We start from the raw sequence: 8,441 nt of genomic DNA, 5'->3' as shown, positions 1-8,441 counted from the left end.
TAATTAAACATTTCAAAGGCCTCTTAAGTATATAATTCAATTAGAACAAAGAATTCAATTTACCAATTAAACATTCCAACACAATAACTAATCATTTAAATCAAATAAAAAAAAAAATTAAACACAAAATCAAATGAACACACAAAAATGCCCTAAAAATAATTTAAATTCCAATTTTATCCTTTTAAAAACTAGGGGTATTACACGGGTTCTGGTCGCTATTTGTACTGCCATGTCGTCTTTGTTCTGTACCCTGACTTGATACATAGATATCTTGGAGTTCTTTTGGTGGTTGTTTTTGGTTCCTCATGGTGGTTCGTCAGGATGGATGCTTACGGTTGTGGTCTTCCGTTCCTTTGTTTGACCTTGAGTTCTGTGTGTGAGTTCAGACTTGTTATGTGGCCATGTTGTCACTTTTCCTTTGACATGTTGTCTTGTCATGAGCACGTGGGTGCAAATGACACTGGGTTGTGGGGTTCCTTTTAGCTTTGAGGTCGCTGGTGTAGCGTGTTATGTGGGATACTCAGAGATACACTCTGTAGTTTTCTTGGTTTCTCCTTTTGTTTTCTTGGGGCTGGATTTCGGGGACGAAATCCCTTTAAGGTGGGAAGGTTGTAATGACCCGGTCATTTTCTTTCCTTTCCTTTTCTCAAATTTTCACAGATAATTTTTTTCCCGTTGATCTTTTCCGTTCTGAGTTCGGTTTCTTGCCACTTAATGTCATCTTGAGTGCTCGGGGATGGTTTTCAAGACTCTTTTCCTTAGATTGACGACTTCCTTTGAGGACCGACTCATTGTCACATTTTCACTTTTATGAAACTATTTACTTTCGTCCTTTTCTCGGTTGTCACCTTATTGGCATAACTTCACTTTTCGTATTCGGATTTGATTCCAGTTTTGCATGCATCCACAATATTTAAATTCCATACTATGTGTATTTTCACTTTTGTAGAAAAGCATGCTAAGTACTTACTTTTCTTGTAAAGGGTATAGATGCATGACTTTTTTGTAATATTCTAAACTTTTGGGATTTTTGTGTAATTACTGTAAAGTTATTATTTTTCGTCTTAGGGGCCATTTTGTAATTTAATTTGGAAGATATTTTCAAAAATGACCTTTTTGCATTTTCCATAAGTGTGACAAGTGTCACACTCTCATTGGTCCACTTGTTGACATTTGTGTGAAAACACTTTGATGCCTTGGATGATGACATGTGGAGGGTGAAGATTCACCCACTTGTTGGCCTAGGATTGGTGCACTTGTTAGCTTGAATGGTTGATAAGTGTAGGCTTAGGATTAAGCCTGCAATGGATGCTTGGATGAGTGGCAAGTGTAGGCTCACAATTTGATCTTGCATTAGTGTGTGTGTGAGAGGTAATGTAAGAGCACATAGTGAATGGAGGATCTCTATCCCCTCCACTCACATATCATCTTCATCATTTTCCATTTCCTCCCACTCTTGTAAAGAAAACCCTAGCCTCCATGGATGGAGCCTAAAGCCTTAAGCTTTGACCTTGATTTTTTAGAGCCTTCCACTAATTTTCAAGCTTGAACTTAGGAATACCTTTTGTTCCCCTCATCCTCCTCTTCATAACCCTTGAAGGGTTTGCCATTTTGTGTTGATTTTGCCTTCGATTCTAGAGAGACATTTCTCTAGTGAGGTAGGGGATGTTATAGGGTTATATTTTTGTTTCTTGCATGCTATTGATGCTTATATCAGTTGTATGCATGTCTTTTGTTAATTTGAGAAATTAGTGATTTATCATATCTTGCATATAAATCATTTTAGACTTGGTAAATGGCATGGCCATGAGTTGATCTTTGATATATATTAATTTGGGATGATTTAGATGAGTTTTCAAATCTAAAGATTTGATTAATTTAAATTAATTAAATTCTATATGATGCTATCTTACTCATTTGACACTTTTAATTTGATATATGTAATGAGCATGCTGTGTTGTTTAACATATATTAATTTGAGGTTATTCGAATTGGATTTGAAATCTAGAGAATTTAATAATCTTGTTTAATTAAATTCTATCTAATGGCTCCATGGATCTATTTGTATTTTAGAAGTTTTTTCTATATTCAAATCATGGACTTGAACTTGTTATGTATTCACTTTGTTGTGTTTTAAGCATTGGACAACTTTGTTGTTATATTTATATTCATGAGAACATGTTTTCTTTATGGAATATATTGATGCCATGTGTAATGAATTGCACACTTAATAATTGACATTATATATGCCATTTTAGAATTGAAACTCTAAGGCATGGATTGTGTGGTTTCAACCTACTTGTGCATGGAAGGTGTTTTCATGTATTATATAAGTTATGTATAAGTTGTGAACTTATTTGGATTATTTTGAAGTTGCTTGGGACATTGTTAAACTGTGATGGCTAGAGTTTAGCTCTAGTACGGGGATAAGAGTCCTCTAAGTCAAAAGTTCACGCGTTGGGTAGGCTGCCTAGGGGTTAGTAGCTCCAAATTTGCCTTGTCTCGGCAGAACTCCGAGCTTTGATGTCCAAGTCTTCCAATATTTGATTTCGCATTCAATTCCAAGTTGACAACCAATGTTTAACTGTGACTTGTGGTTTTGGTTATTGACGATTTGATATTGTTAAGTACATCCATACTAAATTGATATATTTAGTTGATTTCACACTTTTAGATTTCTAGTTGATAACCTAAAGAACCTATACCTTGATGTGTGGTATTAGATATTCTAATTATGCTAAATTGTTATATTTAGTTGATGTTGCATTTTAGACTTCAAGTTGATTACCTTGAGAATCTATATGTTGTTGCTTTGTGTAAGCATGCTCCTATGTTGTTGCTTTGTATAAGCATGACCCTATGTTGTTAAAATGGTATGAATGAGGTGATTGAAGCTAGAAATGATCTTAGGTAGCTAGGATGCTCCCTGGGTCTCACATTTGACATAGACGTTAGGTGGAATGAACCACAATAATTAAATCATGAAAACTTGTAAAACGTAGGTCGATGCACGCTCATCTCCTACGAGTAGCTTTATGTTACTCACCCACGTTGTGGGGACATTTTTCAGGTACCAGAATCAAGGTTACGATTCTCGTCATGCTTGGATGATTAGTGGACTTGAAGATTTCCATTTCTTGTAAAGGTTGGCTTGAAAAGCCATTTGTAGCCTTATATGTCAAAATGTATATATTTGATTCCATATATGTAATGTGTACATGAGTATACTCTTTACAAGGTATTTGACATGTATGAGATGAGGCCGGAGGTCAATGACTTGTATTTTGTATCCCTTGTACTTTTTGACTCCATGAAATATTATGAAAATATTGAAAAATGTCAAGTTATTGTCTCACTATGTTTGCATCGGGTGTGGGAATTCCATTTTGGTTCTTCCGTAAGATCTCATTATTCATGTTTGAAGTGTGGCCAAGGGCCAAACGGTAATTTCCAATCATTTGTAAATTTTGGTTTTCAAAATTTCCATTTCGAATTTATTTTCGCCCTTTTGGCCGTTGGGGGGTCGAATTTTGACTCGACCATTTTCAGGAGCCGCGGACCATTCCCACGTGCTCAAAATCAGTTATTACGTTTGCGTGCATATTTGTTTCAGCCTAGAAGTGCATTTGGGGTCAAATGTATGTTTGGTGCAAACTTACATTTTTGCCGTTTTGAGTCTAAAATGAGCATAAGGGCATTTTGGGGTTTTCACATGAAAAATAAAGTTTTCTTTTAACATGGTTGGCTAGAAAACATGACTTTGAGGGGGGTTTCTTCTTTGTGTTTTTTTCAAAAAGGCCCAGAAAGTCCTCAAAATTGCATTTTAAGGTTGCATTTTAGGTGCAGCCTACAGCAGTTCGAGCGCTCCAAGGGGGGTTCGAGCGCTCAAAGATGGGGCAGAGAGTTTTGGCCCTTGGGCGTGTGCCGTTTGAGCACTTGAAGCCCTTGCACGAGCGATCGAGGTACTGTTCATGTGTGTGTGTATTTGTGTCTTGGTTCAGCACTGCACATCCAACTTTAAACTATCATATCTTCTTTGTTTTAACTCTGAATTGGTCCGTTCTTGAGTCTAAATTGATCGCGTCGAAATAAGCTTTCCAATGGTGCCAATTAGAGCTTTAGATTCTTTTTGTAACTCAAGTTATTCAAGTTTTAGTAAAGTAGTGTCTGTTTTTGGTTCGAACCGGGATAGGGTTTCCCTTCCTTCGACTTTAGAACTTGATATCTTTGTCATCCAGACTCCGAATCATGCGATTCTTGAGTCTATTCTTGTTGAATTTTTGTTGTCATTCCAATGGTTTGCACGGTGGCACCCATTTTAGTGTAAAATGACCATTTTACCCTTAGTTCATTTCTTTCGGGTTTGACATTCTTGTTTCATTGCTTGGCTCATTTGAGTTCCATAGCTTCTTGTGGAGTCATTTTGGTGCCTTAGGGATGACGTACATCTCTAGAGGTCACCTTCCTTCTTTTGCTTCCGCATTTTGGATTCGTTTCGGGTCATCACAGGACACACTGGGTTGAAAAATCCAGGGTCGTCATAACCAATCCCATTTTCATATTCCATTCTACTAGGATTTATACTCGTTTTAGTGGCACAATGTCGGGATATCACTTGACCGGGATAGGTATTTTTGGGAAATCTTGACTTTGAGTCTTAGGACCTATTTGGATGTTTTAAATTGTTTAGTTTGCATTGAGATCACTTCATTTGACTTGTTTTTAGTCAAATTTTCTCTACTTTGGGTAAAATGACCATGTTACCCTATCTTAGTATTTTGTTCGTTTTGACCTTAGCTTCCACTTTTGTCTTCAAATTTTGTCTTGCGACTTCTTATGAAACTCTCTTGTTGTCCTAGAGGTGGTATTTACCGCTAGTGACATCTTCTTTTGTTTTCCCTTCTGCATTTTGGGCTTGATATCAGGTCGGGTTTAGGGTTACTCGCTAACACTTTAGGTTCTTAAAATTTGGGCCGTTACATCCAAGGAAAAAGCCTGGCAAACCAAAAAAAACCAGGAAAAGAGATAAAGATGTGCCTGCAGCTACGACTAGTGATGCTAGAAAGAGCAAATCCTTACAATGCTCAGTGTGTGAAGATTATGGGCACAACAAGAGAACATGCAAAATAGGTTCACCCAAACAGGTAACTGACTTTTAATATTAAGTCATGACCTAATGCCCTTTAACTTATGACATTGTTTGACACTATATAAGAGCTTGCAGGGACATAGAAGTACATCAACAACTAGTCAAGTTGGAAATGAAAGTTTAAGTTTTACAGAAGAGGTATAACTTGTGACATTGTTTCTGGTGTTATCTTATCCAAGTGCTAAAAAGTGATGAGTGAATAGTGGCACCACATTTTAAAATTTATAAAACCACTAGACACTTATACTATATAGTATGAAATGTGAAGGGATCGTCCCAAGAGATTGTAAGGGTATTTGGAATTAAATTTGGATTAGTAGGTCAAATGATTAAAAGAGTGATTTGATTTGGTTTAATTAAGCTATGATTAACTAAATTAAAGAATGCAAGGAGAAACAAGCTAAATAAAGTAGAGTGAAAGAGATAGGAGAGAGGTCTTAGGGCATATGAATCACCACGAAGCTCTTCCTCTAAACATCTAGCCTTTAACAATTTGGGGGAATTCAATGTTATAACCAATGTGTGTGCTACCAATTGAAACAATGAGCATGGGTGACAAAAACAAGCATAAATTGTCTATCTAAGCTAGGATGCAGTACAACTCATCAAGTAAAGGCATGAACCATTCAATAAACCCAAAATTATAGCACATATCAATCTAGAGAAATATACATCTTGCAACAAAAAGCATAAATTATCAAACACGAGTATGGATTGTCTACCTAATCTAGGAATTGAAAGGCAATTGAAACAATGAGCATGGGTGACAAAAACAAGCATAAATTGTCTATCTAAGCTAGGATGCAGTACAACTCATCAAGTAAAGGCATTAACCATTCAATAAACCCAAAATTATAGCACATATCAATCTAGAGAAATATACATCTTGCAACAAAAAGCATGGATTATCAAACACGAGCATGGATTGTCTACCTAATCTAGGAATTGAAAGGCAATTACACTAAGACAAGGAAATTAAACTAAATAACTAGGGGTGTAGAAAAATCCATTAAGCATGAGCATAATCCAACAAATCAATTCACAAGAGTATCCAATAAGAACAATCATGCATAACCATCACTAGATTCTCAATTTAACCACACATAGACAAGCATCAAATCTAGAGAAACTAGTGTAGAGACATAACCCTCTCAATTTAATCACACATAGACATGTAAATAAATTAGAGAATTAATTGGAAGAATTGAACCATACAAATCATAGACAAAGTCAAGATCTATATAATCACAAGGTGAAAACATTTATTACAACATAGAATCCCCAAAAATTTCAAAGGTCTAGGGTTTAGAGTACAAGCTTAGGGCCTTTCCAAGCCCTAAGAGGATGATTTAGCCACTCATGGATGTGATCTTGCAACCCTCAAGGGCTATCTTCAATCTTAGCTCCATCTTCTTCTTCTTGGTCTTCTTGGTAGAAACTCTAGGGATGATAAAGATCTTGCCTCTTTTCTTGCACAAGAACCCTAATTCTAGAGAGAGAATTTAACTACAAGTTATAGACTAATGTGTGTAAATTTATGGAACCCCTAACAAATGGTTCATTTTGATTTAAATATAAGCTCCTTTGAGTAGTCAACAAGTCAAAAAATGGCCTTCCAATTGGTTCAATCTCGTAGCTATGTGGTAGGTGAAGTTCGGGCGAGTTCAGTTATTAAATAGCTCACTGCCAGCAAGATGGCAATCGATCGCCAACTTCTGTGATGTATCACATGGTCTGCGATCGATCGCCATGAAGTTGCGATCGATTGCCAATACTCCTGTGCACTATTTCTGACTTTTTTCAGATTTTCTTCTTAACTCCAAAAAGAGCTTAATAGGCTATTTTTAGCCTATTTGAACCTTATTGACCTGAAATAAACAAAAACAAGAATTAGAACTAAAATGGGAAAGTAAAATAGATAAATGGACTAAAATACCTTAACTTCAATGTTAAAATGTGCAACATTTGAGCATTTACCAGTTTCTACTTCCTAATATATTTCTTAAGTATACTAACTTTATTTTCATTGTAATAACAGATGATAAGGCATCAGTTACTCAATTTGGGTGTCAAAGTTCAACTTTTACACAACAGGTATAACTGAATAAGTTTTACACAACAGGTATACCTAATGTCTTTCTTAACTGACAAACTAACTTAGTTTTCTTTGTAATCACAGATAATGAGGAATGCAAGTACCAACCAAGGTAGAAAAGCCACTATAAGACCCAACCAAGCTGGAAGAAAAGGCATTGGAAGCACCAACTAAGCTGAAAAGGGGTCTACAAGCTCAAATCAAGTAAGAAGAGGCATTGCAAGTACCAACCAAGCTGAAAAAGGCTCTGCAAGCTCAAATCAACCAAGAAGAGGCAATAAAGTAAAATTTTAAGTTAGAAGAAGCACTGGAAGGACCAACCAAGCTGGAAGAGATACTGGGATGACCAACCAAGGTAGAGGAGGCACTGGAAAGATCAACCAAGCTTGAAGATGCAGCCATAATCTAGTTTAATATATTATGATAGTTTATGAAACTTATTATGACACCTTACTTATTTTGTTATTTAAGTACTTTGTGGGGAATTGAAAGGTAAATGGTAAGTCAGTTGTCCAAAAAGAAGGAATTGCTCTGTGGGGAATTGATAGGTATATGGTATAGTTTTGTGGACTTTATGAAGTTGGGGATTGACATAGATTTTGAAGTTGGAATTGGTTATTTTTTGGAGTTGGGGATTGACAGAGCTTTGGACTTGGTATATCTTGTTTTTGAAGTTGGTATAGCTTATTGTTTGGGTTAATATAGCTTTTGGACAACTGACTTATTAAACTGATTGTAATACTCTGAATTTTAATACTAAATGATATGGTATGTTTTTTTGGCTTACTTTAACTTAGATTTTATGGTATATTTTGTCGACAATTGATGGTTGTTATTCAAAATGAAATTGCAAAGTTGATAACAGGTATTAATATGTTGTCAATGGTTGTTTGTCAATGCAATAGTTATATAGTTCTGAGAATAATTAATTCCATTAAGAACTGCAGATTTTATGGTACATCACATTCAATCACTGATAACAAAAGAGAAGTAGTGAAGACATACCTTCACTATATAATAAGAAACAAAAGAAATAATACAAGAAGTATATGGACATCAACCTATTAATGTAATCAGAACTGAGAAAAATGCAACCATTAGACTTATATTGATAAACAGCTTCATAAGTCCAAGGGTTTTTTCAAACATTACAAATTGAGACCTTATCTCACCAATTTCAGACATTGTCTCACT

Source organism: Cornus florida, unplaced genomic scaffold, assembly GCF_030987335.1.
Source record: "Cornus florida cultivar Cherokee Brave unplaced genomic scaffold, ASM3098733v1 CherokeeBrave_3.0.0_Hap2_Chr11, whole genome shotgun sequence".
Lineage (NCBI taxonomy): Eukaryota > Viridiplantae > Streptophyta > Magnoliopsida > Cornales > Cornaceae > Cornus > Cornus florida.
Note: the sequence above shows the minus strand (reverse complement) of the source record.